The 19,591-nt window shown below is 49.6% G+C and overlaps 1 long non-coding RNA gene across 1 annotated transcript; it reads left to right on the top strand.

Annotated features, from left to right (window-relative positions):
* Positions 1-528: 528 nt before the first annotated feature.
* Positions 529-2,170, top strand: LOC134419741 (uncharacterized). The gene is made up of 4 exons (XR_010028130.1): positions 529-607; positions 860-939; positions 1,612-1,702; positions 1,795-2,170. It is a non-coding gene; the product is annotated as an uncharacterized LOC134419741 (long non-coding RNA).
* Positions 2,171-19,591: the final 17,421 nt, after the last annotated feature.

Consider the following 19,591-nt stretch of genomic DNA (forward strand, 5'->3'; position numbering starts at 1 on the left):
TGCCCGGTCCCTGCCCGTTCCCTGCCCGTTCCCTGCTCATTCCCTGTCCATTCCCTGCCCGTTCCCTGCCCGTTCCCTGCCCCATTCCCTGCCCGTTCCCTGCCCCATTCCCTGCCCCATTCCCTGCCCCATTCCCTGCCCCATTCCCTGCCCATTCCTGCCCATTCCCTGCCAGCACCACGACGTGGGAAAGGCCGATATTTTCCTAAACCCGGATTGTTGTTTTTCCCACGTACTTCGCGTCTCGGTGCCGTTTAAATTAAGCCCCTGCCACCCAGTCTGTACAGCGACTGCACTATGTCCGCTGGAGTCAGGGCGCTTCCATATCCCATGACCATGTGTCTGGTAATTTTCCCTTGCCATTTTATTTTAGTACTTATGATGCTGCAGATGAAGTCTTAAAGAGCTGCAATGTCCTCCCAGAAGGAATGTCTACTTGGAACAGATCCTTATTGACAAGGCAGCTGTGTGGGGACCGGAACGGAGCCTTAAACCCGGCTCTAAAATCAACTAATACCCTAAAGTCTGGAGCAAGTGCGCAGAATTACGAGGCATGGGCTCGCCCGCGGCCGCGTCCTGCAGGAGCAGCGCCCTGCCCAGCCTAGGGGTGCGTTCCCCCATCCCTCCTTTCTATTGTTATTCATTTTAACTTTTATTTTCTTCTTTCTAGTGAGGGGCTCGGCTCGGGAAGAGCTCGGACCTGAGGGTTTGTGACTTCTGGATGAGGAGGAGAGAAACGCAACGCGGGGCTGGGGAAGCCCCTGGGCGTTGTAACGAGAGCGGGCTTCTCTTGCCCTCACAGTTCTCCTTTTTTTGTTGCTGTTGTCTTTTTCTTCTTTTTCTTCTCCTCCTGTAAAAGGCCGACCCAAACAAACACCGGTCTTGCTGGGAATAAGGAAATTATCCCGATGCGGCCGGCGGAAGAGCTGACGGACACGGGTGAGGGCTGAGCGGAGTCTTCCTCGCGATTCTTGAGCGGGGCTTTATTCTCCCCTCTCATCAAAATTCACAAAAGGAGGGGACAGACCCGCCGGGGTCTACCTGGGAGTTGCTGCAGGCAAAGAAGCTGAGCGTCAATGTTCCTTAAGGCTCCGGTGTTGGTTTTCCTAAAAATTGAAAACCTTTCATTTTGAACCAAGGGAAGAGGCAAATGTATTTCCAGAACCATCCCGTTTAACCCTTAGAAAATCACAAAAGCAACGACAAAAATGAGAGTTTCGAGGCGCTCAAAAAAATAAAAAAACATAAATAAGGAGGCAAAGAAAAAAAAAAAAAAAAAAAAAAAAAAAGGAAAAATAAGCAAAAAGCCACCGAAGAGGACAACGGCTCTGAGCTGACGCCGGCCCCTCTCGGTGCTCGCTTTGCCGGTGGAGCAGGAGCAGCTCGGTAGCATCCCCGGGCAGCATCACGGGGCAGCATCCCCGGGCAGCATCACGGGGCAACATCCCCGGGCAGCATCTCCCCGCTGCCCGCCCGGCCGCAGCTCCCCGGGCTGTCCCCGCCGCCGGGCCCCGGCCCCTCCGCTGCTCGCCCCCATTGCCCGGGCACCCATCGGCTCTGTTTGTGCGGGAAATTCATTTATTCCCTTATTTATTCGATGTACTTCTACAGCGCAGGGCGGGGATGAAGATGGAGCCCACGCAACGCGCTGCGGGTTTTTCCTCGATTTCGCCAGAAAATCAAAACAAGGCAGGGAAAAAAAGTAAACCAAATACATCCCCCGTTTCCTTCCGAGCTTAGAAATACAGCTCTTCCCCAATCAAAAATAAAATTTAATTTTTTTTTTCCTATAAGTGCGAGGGTCTAGAGGAAACAAATAGCGCAACAAAATAAAAGCAGCAGCGGGTTTTTGGGAGCCGCTTCTCGCCGGGATGAGAACCGGGGCTGGAGGCTGGGAACCGGCGGGGCAGAAACACAACGCTGCCACTCGCCCAACATTTCGAAGGCGAAACCCAAAACCGACCCATTAAGTCAATGAGGTTTGTGTTGTGGAGGCTCCTTTCCCATCCACTTGCTGTTCTGAAAAATAGATCGCATTTCGTTATCTCGAGCGAGGATCTGCAACGTGATACCGGATCCGCGCCGCCTTCCCCGCCGAACGCGGGGCGCGGGGAGACAGCCAGCTTCCCGGCTTATTCCCCAACAATAAAGGATTTGTGTTTTCTTTCTCCCCCTCTCTTTCCTCCCCCCACCCCCCACCCCCCCTCCTTTATTATTCTATTTTTTAATGAGCAAGAACAAACCCCTGTCCATATGCAGCGCTCTTCTCTGCGGCCCGGCTCGCCCGCAGACCGGTGCGACCTTTAATTACTTGTTGGTAAATTGCCCTCCCGACACCTGTACAAACAAAGGCGCTGTCCCTGCCCCGGGGGTGCCACCGAGGGGTCCCCCGCGCCCCGCGGGGTCAGGCCGGCCCGGGGCTGCCCCGGGGAGGGCCGGGATGCTGGGGCAGGACGAGGATGAGGATGAGGATGAGGATGAGGATAAGGCCTTCCCGATGCGGCCGATCCCCAGGGCACAAAGGGCTCTTTCTTCGCGCACTTACCGGGACATTTTTCAAAGGATTAGAGGTGATCACGCGTTGTTTTCTTCTCTCCGAGGGCCGATACGTCTTTCTGTCCCCGTCCCCGCCACCTCCACCCTTGTTTCCTCCCGCTTTTGCCATGGCACCCCCAGATCCCGTTCCCCCCTTCCCTTTTCGCTAATGTACCTCCTGGACGCTGATTCTTTTAAGCTACGAAGAATTTCCTTTTGGGAGGTGAAACCCTCCAGCTCCTCCTGTTCAGAGGAAAGTGCTAGTGACGGTAATACGGGGTGACACTAAATAAACAGTTAAAGCAGGGCTGGAAAGATGGAGTTAATTATCCAGTGAGCTACATTTAAACCGAGACCAGGAGGGGCTGATTTGTTTTGGCGCAGGGAACTGAGAAGGAGACGAGCCACCGAGGTCTCCTTGCTCCTCTTTGGTGGCTCTTTGACTTGTCCTGGTGTCGCCAGCCCGGGCACCGCCGTCCTTTGGCCCGGGAGGGGGAGCCCCGGCCGGGAGCCCCGAACCGCGGCCCGGGCTGCAGCGCTGCGAGTCTCTGTGCGAGCCGTGCTTGGGAACAGGCGATTTCAGAGGGTCCAGAGGCGACTTTTTTCCGTGTTTGTTTGCTTTTGCTTCCCAGAAGTCAGATAAATTCTCGCCGGTGCCTGCGCTCTCAGGTAAGTCTGCATGCGAGCAGCAGCCCCGCGATGTGCTTTTGTTTTTTAGATTTTCCCTTCTGCTTCTTCCCTATTTTCCTCCGTTTTTTCCTCCCTCTTTTTTTTTTTTTTTTTTTTTTTTTTTTTTTTTTTTCTTTCCTTTCCTTTTTTTTTTTCTTCTTTGAGAAGTCTGATATTAATAATCCCCGTATGCCCCGCTTTCCGGGTCATTACGGTACTGCTGGTCTCTAATCAATCCTAATGCGATGGCAATTGGAGTCTCTGATGAATGCATCTCAGGTTTCTTGTAATGGCTCTACCACATTTTCCTGGACCTCCTTCTTTAACCTGAGATGCCAGGGGGACGTCTCCGTTCTCAGCTGCTGATTACTTCAAGATGTTCGGGCTGGTGTGGGGAGAGAGGCAGCGAGCGAGGCAGCCTGTCCCTGAATAATCTGGAACTGAATTGGATGAGCCATTTCCTAAATCAAAGGACAGCGGCGGGGTTTAACTCCTTTTCTGCACGGGAGCTTTGCCGGCTCTCCCTGCTGCCTGCACGGGCTGTGCCGCCTCTCCCCGCGTGTTCGTGTCCGTGACACGGCCCGGGCGTTCCGGGGGTGCGCAGCTCCCCCCATTCTAAGGGAGAGACCCCCACAGCTCCATCCCCAGCTGCTCTCTCCATCCCAAAGCCCCTCAGTGTCTCTGTGGGTCCACAGCCCCCCCACGGGTGTGGGACCCCACGCCGAGGTGGGGAAGGGGCGCTGGGGTCCCCGGGCGGGCGCGCAGGGACGCGCGGTGTTAGCGCTGCCATTCGCTTTCCCCCGACATTGTTTTCCTCTCTTTTCCCAGCGCTGGCCGTAACGCGAGGCAACGTTGGCTGCAACTTCTGCCTCTTTCCTCATTTTTAAAATTTAAAAAAAGTAAAATACTGCCGCAGGAATTAGGCTGCGGCCAAGCCAGGCGCGGGGCTGCCGCGGGTTCGGGTGAAGGATGTTCCCTCGGGATGCGGCTCCTCCGTGGGACAAAATCCCGCCCCAGCTGCCCCTCTGCAGCCCCCCCTCGGCCCGCAGCTGGGTATGACCCAGCGCCACCCAACACGCGTGGGCAGCTTGGCCTGCGCCCCTGCGAGAGCAGGGTGTGCCGAGGGCGAGGGGCAGAATAATATTTGGAACGAATAATTGAATGTCCCAGCGCCGGACGCGATGTGGAAATGAATCCGCGGCAGAAGAGCGGCCAGGGGTAAATCCAGCCCGATACCCGCGGGCTCTGGCCCCGCGTGGGGAGGCAGCAGCGCGGGTGGGGTGTTTGTACCGAGGCCGTGGGTGGGTCCCGGCTGCACCTCGGCCCGAGTGCCACATCTGCCAGGGATGAGTCACTCCAAAGCGAAACAAACCGCGGGCGCCTTCTCCGCGCAGGGCGCTCGGGGAGGCGGCTCCGGCAAGGCCGATCCCCGCGGGCTGGACCGAGGGCTGAGCTGCGTGTCACCGTCCCGCGTGTCACCGTCCCGCGTGTCACCGTCCCGTGTGTCACCGTGCCGTGTGTCACCGTCCCGCGTGTCACCGTCCCGCGTGTCACCGTCCCGTGTGTCACCGTCCCGCGTGTCACCGTCCCGTGTGTCACCGTCCCGCGTGTCACCGTCCCGCGTGTCACCGTGCCGTGTGTCACCGTCCCGCGTGTCACCGTCCCGCGTGTCACCGTGCCGTGTGTCACCCTGCGCACCCTGCCGCCTGTGCGCTCCCACCCACCTGAGCACCCCCCGCCTGTGCCCCTCCGTGTGCCCGCACCCCAAATCCACCCGTGGGCGCTCCCCACCCGCGTGTGCGACACTCCCCATCCCCTGAAGGCACGGGCCTGTAGAGCTCCTCAAGTGGCGCTGCCACCCTGCCCGCGGTCCCCTGTGTGCTCACACCGAGCCGTGTGAGCGCTCCCGCAGCCCTGCGTGCATGGAGCCACCCGGGTCCCGCACCCCACCCGCGTCCGTGACACCCGCCCATGTCCCGCACCCACCCGCGTCCGTGACACCCACACGGGTCCGTGACACCCACCCGAGTCCCGCACCCCACCCGCATCTGTGACCCCCACCCGCACTCGCACGGACCGTCCCCACTCATGTCTGTGGTGGGGAGTTCAGGGCTGGGTCCCGTCTGTCCCTGCCTTAGGTGATGGCTAGGACGGGGGCGCTGGACACCGGGAAAACTGCAAAAAAACCCTTTATTTAAAAAAGGGAACACTAACAAAAAAGGCAGCAAGGGTGATAGTTGATTTTTGTGGTGTTTTGGGGTTTTTTTTTTTTTTTTTTTTTTTTTTTTTTTTTTTTGTGCAATATATTGTTATAATGATTTCCGTGCAAAATGCGTGGAAAAAAAAAAATCTAAATTACATTTTGTGTCCTCCTCGGATGGAGGCAGGCACTTTGAGGCTCTCCTCCCTCTGTGCCATCCCCCAGCACAAATCCTTGTCCCCACCTGGCCAGCGCAGGATCCACACTGACCAGGGTGATCACTGCGAGGGTGGCAGCTGGACTGGGGACAGGATTTACATCCCAGGCTCTGTTTGCCTGTGTGCTTTGCATTCGGGTGCTGAACAAATATTTCCATTGCTGGGGGACCGTGCCAGTCTCAGCAGGGCCAAGGCAGGAGGCACCAGCCCCCTTTGGCAGGGGTGGCTCAGTGGCACACGGGGCCGTGGGGCACCGTGGGGATGATCCAGTGCTGGGGGGCCCATCCCGCACCCACCTTCCCGGTGGCTTTCCAAGCTGGCTGCGAGGAGGGGACCTTTCACCTCTCATTAGTGATGCCATCAGTGGCTGGGCAGAGCAGCGCTGAGGTCAGGTTACATATGGCACACAGTCTGTTCAGCGCCGGCAAGGCCAGCTTTGAAATTTTAGAGAGGGGAAAGGTCACCTTGCGAGAGCCGGCTCGGGGGGTCCCCGCTCTGTCTGCGCCCTGGGTGGGTCTCCATATGCCTCTGTCTGGCCCTGAGAGATGCTCAGCCCCTCTTCTCTCCCACCTCCTGAATTTTCAGGGAATATTTTCACACTGCCTTCCCTTTTCCCTCCCAGAAAGCCTCTCCCAGCGCTGTTTTTTTTTCTCGTGTCTCTTCCCAGCACAAACCCGTCTCTAGCATCTGATTGTTTTCTCAAACAACATTTAATGCAGCTTTCCAGGAGAAAATGAGTTGTCTGTGTTTATCAGCAGATCTCTGCAGACGGATAAGTTTACTCTCCTCAGACCTGGGTGTATAATTTCATAGACCTTCAAAAGTGTCGTGCTTCCATGGTGATTAAAACTCACTCCTGAATCTTGCTGGGGCATTTCAGGTTTCATGCCACTGAATCTTAGAAAAGCACATCTGTGCAGCCATATATCTTTCATCTGAAGGGCCAAAAAAAAAAATTTTTTTTATTCCTACATATTTTGTATTTGGGAAAATATGACACATTGCAATAAATTAATTCCTGTAATTCACTACGTTGAATTTCAGCAGGATCCTGTTGGAGCTTCATCTGGAATGATTCTGGAGGTGTTGGCTGCAGGGAAGAAGTTCACCAGTTTCCCACGTATCACAACTGACAGGTAAGTTCATGCCCCTTCTCAGCCCTGCTGCAGAATTTTATTTTGCACTTTGTGTTTTTAAATACGTGGGGCCTGATCCTTGAGCTCTTCAAGTAACTTGGCCAGGAGTCTCTGGCATGCAGCTGTTGCAGGGAGATCTTCAAAAGGACATTTGCTTCTTCACAGGTCATAACTAAAAAGGCTCCGAATTAAATAGATGCTTATCTTGAGAATTCAGGAGAAGTTGGAGCTGAACCAACATGCAGTGGATTTGGGATACACCTTTCTGTCTGCTCCAGTGAGGCATCCAAAGAGCCAAATTAAAGGCAGCTTGATGTAATTTCCTGCAAATAGGGCTACTTGCATGGATTTTCATTTTTAAGTAGGAATATTCTGCTTTTTAAAGAGAGAATTTGGGAGCAAATGTATTAACAGGCATATTTTCAGAAATCGAGATGCTGCAATCTATTTATATTTTTCTGCCATAAATGATGTTTTCCTACATGGGGCCAAATGGTGCCCTTGGTTATTGAATGCAAATCTGCTGCTTTAAATGGAGTTCATTGCAAGTGGGAACAGGACTTAGCCATCATTTTCCTCTGCTGTCTAATCACTGTAGTCTGAGGAAAAGCAACATATGTATAATGGTAGCTGAGATGCAGGAGGGGTGGAAGCTTTCTACCAATAAGAGCCACATTAAATAATTAATTCCCAATTGCCTTTCTGCATTAGTGCTTTTGGCTATAAAAGCTGGTCAGCTTTGTAAGGCCCCAGGCAATGAAACATTTGGTGCATTGTCAGTCCAAAAGTGGAGGTAATAGATATCCAGCGTGGCTGGAAAAGTGCTGCTCTCCATCCTGCCATTTACATATTCCAGCTGCACAGCCTCATTCCTCATCCCTTCCTCTGCCCTGCTCAAGTTTGACAGGACAGCATCTCTTCTGAGCTGGCTGCTGGAGAAGCCAAAATTTTGTATTTATTCCATCAAAAAAGAGAGGAACTCAACGTCTGAGTCTAAAAACGGAGCGCACAAAGCCGCTCTCTGTTATCAGCAGACAAATCTGACAGGTTAATAAGGAAAAGACTGAAATTTCCCCCTCCTCCCCCATTTTCCCCCCCTCCTTGTCCCATCTGCTGTCCCCCAAGCCCAGCCTGTCACCTCAGGTCACGATGGGATCTCCGGGGCTCGTGCGTCATCCGCAAGAAAGGTCTTGCCATGAGAAATGACTTCAGAGAGCTTTGATGTGCAAGGCACCAGAGGCTGCTCCCCTCACCTTCTGAGATCAAGATACCTGCGCCTGTGTGTGTGTGAAGCTGGGGAAGAAAAGGAAGTGCTGGGATAAATTGCCTGGGGAGGTGGGAGATTCTCTGTTTAAAAACAGGTCTAGACAAACATCTGTCAGAAAATACCGACGTCTATTTGATCTTGTCTCGGAGCTGGGGGAAAGACTGAATGGGGCTGTCAGGTCCTTTTCAGCCCCGAGAGAACACAGCTACACACATGTATTTATATCTGCTCAGGTGTGTGCGTAAATGTATGCATTTCCTCACTTTCAGGGACAAGCTCTTGGCCCCTGTGGTAATTCGTGTCTGTGAATCTTGCAGGTTAATTACACCCAGCTTTGCTCTCTCTTGGCTTCACCAAATTTGAGTTTCAGTTTTATTTTAGTGTCCTTTGTGCCTCGAGTGGATCAGATCACAGCACCCAATCTACTGATGGTGTTTTCCTCATGTTCAAGTGAAGTTCCTTCAATTCTGTGAGATTTTCAGCAATTCCACTTAACTCTCAAAGCACATTTGTCAATGCACATGGGGTTGCACTTCTTGAGGTAAGGTTGTGGTAGAAACTTGTCTTTGCCATCAGCTGTAATGGATGGATGCTTGGTGAAGTTGTAAGGTTGAGCATGAGGACAGCATGAAAAATTTGGGTTTTTTTAGGATTATTTTTGCACACAATCACTTTGGAAAGCATTCCTCAGGTTTAAAGACAGCGTGGCCATGGCTGCTGCTGGCACCCCTATAATTTCCTCCCAAGCATGCAGACCTCAACAGGATCACTGAGCTGCAGGATGCAGCTTTGAGGAGTGTGTTGGCAGCTCATTTCTGTTTGTGCATGGAGCACTGGGAGACACCAAGGGCCAGGACTTGTGATCCTCTACACAGCTTCCAGTATTAATTATAAATACTTCAATTAAAATGTATTTTAAAAGGAGTTTTAACACTCTGATGCTTCCCAAAAGATGGGGTCCTGTGCAACTCAGCATTGGAGACAGAGAGTGATGGAAAACTTACATTCCAGGGATGTAAAAAGGAGTTTTGCAGGGCTGAAGTGCAGCAAAATGTACAGCAATTTTCCTGTTGCTGCCCCTAGAGCACAATCACACCAGGGAATGCCAGTATTCCCTTGACATCCTGGAGTGTGGAAGCTGCAGGAATCAAACAGCACCATTGTGTAGCAGAAATTGAGCTCTGAATTTCTGAAGCCAAAAGCTGGGATGAGCCAGGCTGCAAAGGCTGATCTAGGATTTTAGGCTCCACGAGGGTTTCAGAGGTGGCTTCTCCTGCTTATCCACCTCATCCTTCCAAATGATCCCCCCCACAGCAGAGCCCTTTGTGGCCACATTTGTGATGTCCTGGCTGAAGCCAGCTGCTCCTGCAGAGTGCACTGGTGCAGCAGGCTGAGCTCTGCAATCACCATGGAAGGGAACACATCACTACTTCTGCCAGGAACACAGAGAGGCAGAAACCTTTGTCCTGGGGACAGGCAGGGGCAGAAAGCCCTGATGGTGCCTAAGAACGAGCAACTAGAGCTCAGGAGTGTGTCCTTGGGCAGCTGGGAGTTAAATTCACATTTTGGACCCTCCTAGCAGAGCTGAGCTCTCCTGCATGTCCAAGCACTGTGAGCAGCAGGGAGGAGAAGGGGAATGATGAACTCCTTGGGTGCAGGAAGCAGAGGGGCTCTCGCAGGGTGTGCTGTGTCCCAGCTGGTGATGGGTGTGGGGCAGGTTTTGACATCAGGACAAGGAACTCTCAGCCCGCCAGCCTCTGGCAGGGCTTGGTCAGGCTGTGCAGAAAAGGCAGGGAAGGAGAGGGATGGTGACTGTCCCTTAGAGCCACATCCCAGAGGATGGTGACTGTCCCCTGGAGCCACATCCCAGAGGATGGTGACTGTCCCTTGGAGCCACATCCCAGAGGATGGTGACTGTCCCCTGGAGCCACATCCCAGAGGGTGGTGACTGTCCCTTAGAGCCACATCCCAGAGGATGGTGACTGTCCCTTGGAGCCACATCCCAGAGGATGGTGACTGTCCCCTGGAGCCACATCCCAGAGGGTGGTGACTGTCCCTTAGAGCCACATCCCAGAGGATGGTGTCTGTCCCCTGGAGCCACATCCCAGAGGATGGTGACTGTCCCCTGGAGCCACATCCCAGAGGATGGTGACTGTCCCTTAGAGCCACATCCCAGAGGATGGTGACTGTCCCCTGGAGCCACATCCACAAGGAAAGAGCTGTTCCAGGGGGGAAATGAGCACCCAGGAGCTGGATGCTGGGACAAGGTCTCCAGCACACGGTGCTCTGCAGCAGGGTGAGAGAACTCACACTCATTTTACAGAGGATCCCGTGGAAGTACAAAGGGCTCAGCTGAGCTGTTCCTCTTCTCTTATCTCACCCTTTTTTGTTTTAGACACCTCTTTTCCAAAGGTCTGCCTGCAGAGGGTGGGGCAGGCAGGGCACCAAAGGCAAAATTCCCGTTTGCCCTTCCCTGTGTCACATTTGCATGCACCAGAGGCATCGGGGTCAGATGGGTTTGGGGGCAAGGCAGAGGAGGAAGAGGGGGAATCTTCCTCCCATTTTGTTTTGTACATTCCTTCTGCTGGTGAATTGTTACCACCGTGGCTGGGGGGGGGGTTTTCTGATGCCTCTTGGGTTTGTTCTGCAGCCAGCCCTTCTGATTCTGTCTGGCCACATATTGTATTTGGCTGGCTGTCTCTCTCACTCTGAAAATTCCTAATTTTTTTTGGTTTAATTTTTTTTTTGTTTAACGTTTTTTTTTCTTTGTGGCATTTTAATATCTCACAACTGGCACATTTACCAAGAGATTAAAGGTCTGTAAACAAACAGCTGTTTTACAGGCAAGCTTTAACACAGGCAACAGGTGAGAACCTCTTGTGAAAGAGAATTTGGGGAAAATTTCTTGAGTGTGGGTAACGCTTTTAAAATATTTCTTCCACAAAACTGGGTATTACAAACAATTCCTGAGCTAACACTCAAGTAAACCACCATGAATTATTCAGGTAATTAAAATTTTAAAACCATTTTAGGGGAAGGTAGGAGAGAGTGAAGCATTGACCTTGAAAATTTTCTACAGCGATGAGAGAAAATCCAGATACTTTTGGATGGGTGGTAGAGGCAGTTCAGTTGCTTCTACCTTCAACTTCAGGGAAGGAAAGAGAAAAGCCTCAAATATTTTATGCTAATAATTTGTTTCACACTCTGGTAGAAAAGCCATTGGAAATGTGTCCAAGGTTGTGCTGGAACTGTCTTGGCACTGCAGGTCTGGCCTTTTTATTGAGGTTGGTGAAAGCACTTCAGGGCTTGGCCCTGGGGATTGGGGAGAGCTGATGTGGGGATCGTGCAGCCAGCAGACACGCGCAAGGAGCAGGGATCCCTTGGCAGGGAGTGGGTTTGTCCTCCCGTGAACTTGTGTAAGAGCAATTTTAACTCAAACCCTTTCCTTTTGATGATCCAGAGCAGATCTTTTTCCCTTCATCACCTGAGGGTTTCCATGTTCTGTTCTCCGCGTAAAACTTCCCTCTGGTGAGTTCTGGGGAGCTCCTTTCCTGGCTGGGTGCCTCCCTGTCCTGCCTGGCCCGTGGTGTGGAATGCATTGGCAGCTGCTGGAAGGGTGCAAGGGCTCAGCTCAGGGGTGACAGCAGCTCAGGGCCCTTCCCAAGGGCTGGATTTGGCAAATCCCAAGGGCAAGGACTCCCCAGCTCCATGTGATCCTGGCTCTGCATGGAGCTGGCATGCTGGGGGACAGGCTGAGGCTGCTCAGTTACAAGGACTCCAGGACAGAGCTGAAATGAAGCACAAGGGACAGAGTGTGGAGGTGGATTAGCTAATTAATGCACAGCTAATTAGGAAGCTGAAGCCAGGCATGCAAGCCCTGCTCTCCTCCTCTCCTGGTTCTGACCCCTCTCACTGTGAGTGTGACACAGGGAGCCGCTGCAGAGCACTACAGGAAAAGTAAATATTGTTGTTTCAAGCAGAGACTGGTTTATTCCACAGCAGAACTCTCTCTTGGAGAGCCCACATTGACCTCAGGGGGTTTTAACTGACCCAGGTGCCAGTGAGGTGCCAGGTGTGCCACCCTAAACCCACGGGTGACAGGGGATGTGTGTGGGGCTGCTGTGAGCACATCCAGCGCCTCCAGAGATGCTCCAGCAGCTCCTCCCTGCCTGCAGGTCCTTTGCTGGGCTTTGGGCAGTTCTGGGCAGGTGCCCAGGGCAGGATGGAGTCTCTGGGGTGCCAGTGGAGCTGTGAGGATGCAGCTGGAGCAGGCACAGGAGCCAGAGATGCTGGGGGAGAGGGGGGCACAAGCTCTGCCCTTCCCCACTGGAGCTCTGTGATCCTGTCTATAATCCCCTTAGCTTCAATGGCACCATGGTGATTTACAGCTCTAATGCTTTGATCCAGAACATGATGGACCATGGGACACAAATTAAAAGATGAGAGATGAGTGCAAAGCACAAGTTTCCATTTGTGGCCAGCTATTTTGTGCAGACGTGACAGCAACCAGGTGTGAAGATCCTGCAGGAGATGAGGGGAAAACCAAACCAGTGCAAGCAGATTTGTTAGAATGTGAATGGGAGCACAGCAGAGTAAGTGCTATTAATAGGATTTACACAGATTAGTAAACTAATCTGTGCATTTCAGATTGGATTTCATATTATGGAAAAGAAAATTAAGCCACATACCACACAGACTTTCCAGGCAGTGATTTGTGAGTGTGATCTCTTTGCTGGTACAAGTGGCTGCTCAGCAAGGCTGTGACAGCTCTGATGGGTGGGTCAGTGTAGCCATGATATTTTCTGAAAAATCTTTTCTTTAAGATTTTTTCTCTTGAGAAGCTGAGAGGCTTCAAGAATAAAATGTAAACGATGATTATCTGCTGCTGTGGAATGCAACAGGTGCATCTGTGATTGGTCTCTTGTGGTTGTTTCTAATTAATGGCCAATCACAGTCAGCTGGCTCAGATTCTGTCTGAGACACAAGCTTTTATTATCATTCCTTCTTTTTCTATTCTTAGCTAGCCTTCTGATGAAATCCTTTCTTCTATTATTTTAGTATAGTTTTAATATAGTATATATCATAAAATAATAAATCAGCCTTCTGAAACATGGAGTCAGATCCTCATCTCTTCCCTCATCCTCCTGTGAACACGGTCACAGGTCAGGGGCACCCACTGGGAGCCAGGAGGGGGACAGTGCTGCAGCATGCAGAGCTGTGCTGGTGGCTTTGGGAGACAGACAACGAAAGGAGCAGCTTTGTTAAGGAACGGCTCTTAAAATGCATTGCCAGGAGATAAAGCAGTGTCCTCCTGACTCCTGGCTCAGCTGAAATGTGAAGCTGTGGCTGCCTCATCTGTGGAAGAGCTCAAGGCCAGGCTGGATGGGACTTGGAGCAGCCTGGTCTGCTGGAGAGTGTCCCCACCTACGGGATGAGATGAGTTTTAAGGTCCCTTCCAACCCAAACCATTCCACATTTCTGTGAAAAATAACTTTCCCTGCTCTGCACGTGGAGTGAAGAGGAGCAGAACTGGTCCAATGTCACTGAAGTGGGGAGGTAAAGGGCTCCCCAAAGGGAAGGGCAGAGTTCCTGTGCCCTGCTCCTGGTACCAGTGTGCAGGAGCTGGGCAGGGACAGGGAGGTGGGAGGCCCTGGCACAGCTTAGGGAGAGATTGAGCACCCAGGACAATTCAGAGCAGTCATCTGTGTAAGCTCAAAGTTTCATATATTATGTAAATATAATATAATATAATATAATATAATATAATATAATATAATATAATATAATATAATATAATATAATATAATATAATATAATATAATATAATATAATATAATATAATATAATATAATATAATACAATATAATATTTCAGGTTATATGATATAAAAATAGATATTACATATGAAAATATAATATATAATATATGTAAATAGATACTATACAATTAAATAAATATTTTAATATATGCTTATTAATATTTATATTTGTATATTTATATATTTATAAATAAATAAATAATAATTAGAAATAAAACAAATATATATTACATTATATATACTATATACTATATAATATATAGTATATGATATATAATAAATAATAAATAATAAATAATATATAATAAATAATAAATAATATATAATATATAACATTATATATAATATATAATATATAATACATAATATATAATATATAACATAATATATAATATCTAACATATAACATATATTATGTATTATGTATTATATATTATTATAGAATATATTTTTATATTTTTACGTATATATTTATAAATAAATGTCTTTGATTAGCAGGGTCTGGCCTCAGTATTTTGACTGTGCTATTCCAGATGGGTGAACACCAGTCTGGCTGTGCCTCTTGCCATGGAGAAGGGGATTGCTGTTGCTGTTGTTGTACTGATGGGGAGATAGAAATCCAGGTATTTAGGAACTGGACTTTTGGTTCCAAGTGATTAACATCAGCTAATCTTGTGATAGTTACAGTTCAAGCTGCCTCTGAGCAGGGCTTGACAAATAAAGTGTAACTCATCTTTCTCTTGGTGCTTCCTGTTATTTTGCAAAAATACAAGTATTTGGAACATTTAAACACTCATTATAGCCAGGACTGAAGGAAGAGCACCATTAGCCTTTCAAATTTCTGTTTTAGGCCAAAGCTTTGAGGCAGAATGAGCTGAGCAGCCCAGTGATTTTTCTTCTTGCAACACCTTGTTAGGTTGCAGCAAATAAAAATCCCCAATTTTGATTTGGTTTTTCTGGGAGAACAAACACTTTGGATTTTTCCAGGGCCAGGGCTGAGGGTGGCAGCCAATAAAAGCCACTTCAAGAAAGTTCCTCTCCCTTTTCTGCCTCCTTTCCCACAGCCCTTGAAGTTTCCTCTGGTCCTTGCTGTGGGTGATAACTGAGCTGAAAACCATTTGTTACAGCTGGGGGCCATTTGCTTTGTGCTAATTATGGATGAACCAAAATGCAGTTTGTGTGCAGAGATGTGCTGAGGTGTGGTGTGGAGCTGGTAATCAGTAACCTGCCATGGCCTGGTGTGTGCTGCCAGCCCTGAGAGCTGCCAGCAGCAGGGTGCTCTGGAAATCCTCTGTTACACAGGGATGTAGAGTGAATTGGCTGGAACTCCTTGAAAACAGAACTGCTTTTACAGTGCTGATTTTAGGAAATGCATTTGTATGTTATTTTTGGGGGGTTGGTTTTTAGGTCAGTGAAATGTGTCTCTAGCTTGAGTTATACTGATTTTTTTTTTAATTTTAAATCAGCTATTAGGTTCAGTGATTATACTGCAATAGTCTAGGAAATTAATTCAAAAGCCTAATTTTGAATTTTATGGGAATTTGAACCCAGAGGCAACTTCGACATATATTCTCTTGAATTTGTAGACTATTTATTACTTTTATTTCTAAAATAGCAGCTATTTTTTACCCTTGTTTATTTTCCTGAAGTGTCTTGTTGCACAAAGTGCTATCAGACCCAAAGGCTTGGAGAGAATGAGGCAACACCAGATTTGAGATAAAATGCAGATAAGATGGATGGATGGATGGATGGATGGATGGATGGATGGATGGATGGATGGATAGATAGATAGATAGATAGATAGATAGATAGATAGATAGATAGATAGATAGATAGATAGATAGATAGATAGATGTGATACACCCAAATTTATATGTATTCTGGCTTGGAGACCTTCAATATCTCCAAATTTATTTTTGTATTTTAAAGCCAGGAACCTAATAATGAAGTTGAGCAGGAAGCTGTGGCCATAACTCCTTTGCCTACTTCCCCTCTCTCACCATCTACTAAATATTGCAAAGCCCATAAATTGTGAAAGGTGACAAATCAGATTGTTGCTCAAGTATAAGATTGAGACTTGGGGCCAGGAGATTTCAATCCTGCATTACCTGGAATATATATCATTACTGACAGACTTGTTGGGATTCAATTTCTACCAGCTATAAAGTGGGATTCTCAAATTCTGTCGTGCCAGCCTCGTTGCCTTTGATGACATGATACCCTGCTTGGAAAGGGAAGAGCCATCAGATGTGACACAGCTTGGCACCCACCAGCCTTTGGTGCTGTTCCATGGCCCAATGAACTGGGGAAATGTGATCTGGGCAAAGTCTCTGCAGGGTGGGTGGGAAATTGTTCTGAATCAGTGATTGTCTTGGGCTTCCAGGTCAAAATATCACCATCTCTTGATCAAAGCGATCTCTTGATCAAGTGTTTCAACTCAGCACAGCTTTAGGCTGTGTTTGCAGAGACATCTTGGATGTTGGAAGAGGGTGTGCTTATTAAATACAGAGGAACTGATGGTGCTGTGCACATTTCACAGGGTGGAGACCTGGATGCTGAAACATCTTTGGGTGCCTGTGCTGGAAGCAGAGCTTGCAGGACAGGAGGCATTCCTTCACTGGATGTGGCTCTGGAAAAACCTAAGCAGGAGTGTTCCCTGGTTTTGGGCTTGGGTATAACTCTCTTACTGCTCTCCAGTGTTATGAGTATGCTGCTGATTTCACATCCATTTGTGCATTCATTGTGCAAACCAAAGGCAGAGTCAACCTGAGCCTCAAGCCAGGAGAGCTTCATCCCATTCCTTTGGAAAAGTCAGCCCCAGCAAATGAAACCGCTTGAGAGTTGCTCAGGTTTGTGTTTGTTACCCAGTGATGGCAGCAAGAATTGCTCACCTGGGCATGGTGAGAAGTGCTCCTGCCCCTTCCACACTTCTTCACCAAGATCTGAATCTTTTTCACTTAAGTTTTGGATCAGTGTGGGTTACAAAAGCAAGTCTTGTTTCAGGTGAATGATGCTCACGACAAACAAGGAACAGTCATTTGTGGTGGCCTGGAGGACCAGACCAGCTGCTTATTTCACATTAATTTATTATGGCTTCTAAAAAAACCCTAATTATTGAGAATAGTTAAGAGATGAACAGAAATAGGCTCTACCCTGTACTTTATTCTGAGGGTCTGGTCCTCCAGGCCACCACCAAATGACTATTCCTTGTTTGTCATGAGCATCATTCACCTGAAACAAGACTTGCCCTCATAACCCAAACTGATGCAAAATGTAAGTGAAAAAGATTCAGATCTTGGTGAAGAAATGTGGAAGGAGCAGGAGCCTCTCACCATGCCCAGGTGAGCAATTCTTGCTGCCATTACTGGGTAACAAACACAAACCTGAGCAACTCTCAAGCAGTTTCATTTGCTGGGGCTGACTTTTCCAAAGGAATGGGATGAAGCTCTCCAAGCTTGAGGCTCAGGTTAACTCTGCCTTTGGTTTGCACAGGAAAAAACCCCACAACAGCCACAAGAAACTGAGGCCGGGAGGGATTTACTGAGACCTGCTGAGCATGGCAGGAGGTGCCAAATGTCCTCCTGACACCTGTGCTGGGCAGTGAGGTGTCCTGGAGCCACGGAGGTGCTGTGTGACCTCTCCTGGGAGCAGGCACGCTGCAGCCCTGCTGCTCAGGCTGTGCCTGGAACATGCAGCATGCCCTGTGCTCCTGGGAGCACTTCCAGGCCCTCCCTGATAAAGCCAGACCCCAAAATAGGCTGCTATCAGCAGCCTGCTGCCAGGTGCTGCTGGTTTTGTAAGTCCTGGGTCCCACCTCATATCAAGAGGTCTGCAGGGCTGAGGGGAAGATGGCCAAAGGGAGCAGCCCCTAAAAGCCTCCCTTGGAATTTATCTGGTGGATCCTGGGGAGTTCACAAGACAAAAAATGCCATGGGGAAGATGCTACAGGGCTGAAGCCCCTCAGTGGTCACTGGCCTGGAGGCTGGGCCTGCTGTGGTCTTGCACCCAGTCCTTGTGGGTGGATGTGTAAAAGAGAGTCTTACTTTTCTGCTCTGGAGTTCATTGCTTTCTAGGCAAAGCTGGGGGACACCAAACCCTGAGGGTGATGTAAGCAGTAAAAACACCTCAATGTTTTGAAGCTCAGGGGAGAATAGCACTACATTAGGAGGGAAAAGGAGAAATGCCATAGCAGCCCTCAGAAGCTGATGTGACTCTTCCCTACACAGGGGTGTGATGTGCCTAAATCCTTGCACATGCAGGTGGTGTCACTTCCCCGGAGTTTGCAGCTCTGTCTTACTGATATTGTGTCTGCCTCTCCTCCAAGAGCAGCACTAACAGGGCACTCAGCCCCTGCTCTTCTGCCACAGCCTCTGAGCAAGGAGACAGCACATTTACCAGCAGCAGGTCACAAATCTGAACCTGTCTGTGCTGGAGTTTTGGGGCTGTGCTCTAATATATGTTGCCTGCAAGAAGAAGAAAAGGCTGCACCTCTTGCACAACTTCATAGTGGACCTCAAAACAAAGATATTATTTTTTATTCTTAATCTGGTCAGTGCTCACTTCCACCTGCATGCGTACAACACAACAGATAATGCTTTTTAATGCAGACAACTTGTGAATTTGTATGTGCATTGTGAATATGCTTGGGATGGTGTTGAGTGTAGACTTTTAGAACTGCCTTCTGATCCCCTGGCCTGCCTTGGTTTGATCAAGCAGCAGTAAATAGCAGAATCTCCAGTATTTTCCCTAGGACATGAGTAAAATCCAAATGGTCATTTGTTCTCAATGTGTTCTTTTGAGAAGCCACTGACTGAGGACCTGCAAGAGCAGGCACAGCTCAGGCTCTGGACTAACCCATCCTCACTCCCCTGAGCATTTCTCCCCCTCAGGCTCTGGACTAACCCATCCTCACTCCCCTGAGCATTTCTCCCCCTCAGGCTCTGGACTAACCCATCCTCACTCACCTGAGCATTTCTCCCCCTCAGGCTCTGGACTAACCCATCCTCATTCCCCTGAGCATTTCTCCCCCTCAGCTCCTTGGGCTTGGTGGGACATGAGTCAGACCTTTCTCAGATTGCCTTGATTTGGAAGTGGGTGGCTCTGGAGTCCCCCAGGGCCTGCATGAGCATCACCCTGAGCTACAGATCCAGGCAGGAGCAGTTTTTGGAGGCTGAGTGCTTGGAGGCTCAGGGATGCTGCTCCAGGGCCAGTCTAGTTACCAACAGGGCTATTGGTCAGCATGGGAAGGTGGCTGTAAATACAGCAAATAAATGAAAGCAAGCTGAGCTGTGGTGTCAGCAGCAAGTCCTGCTGCTGCTGTCACGGGATGTTGCATCCCAGAGGGATTGGGCTCCCGAGGAGGTGCCGTGAGCCAGCGGGCAAAGCAACAGGGGGAGGCAGAGACCTGGCTGTGCACCCTGCCTGTGCCACCCACCCTGCACGGCCCCGGGCACACCACCTCACCTCCCTCCCTCCCCTCCTGCCTCCCCCCATCCCTGTGAGCCTCAGGGGCTGCACTCACAGCTGCAGGCAGTGCAAGGGATACCGTGAACATGGAATTCACTGCCTGCCAGCGTGCAGAGCAGGATGGAAAATGTTGCGGTGTGACATTCTGGGAGTCCTTTCCTAGCACAAGGTCTATCACAAAGCACTTTGGCTGCCACAACAAAGCTTATTGATCAGCCTCAAGTATTCCAAATTGGGTCTTTCTGCCCGAGAAGGAGCAGGATGGAGAATTGAAGCACTTAC

This window comes from Melospiza melodia, chromosome 6 (assembly GCF_035770615.1).
Source record: "Melospiza melodia melodia isolate bMelMel2 chromosome 6, bMelMel2.pri, whole genome shotgun sequence".
NCBI lineage: Eukaryota > Metazoa > Chordata > Aves > Passeriformes > Passerellidae > Melospiza > Melospiza melodia.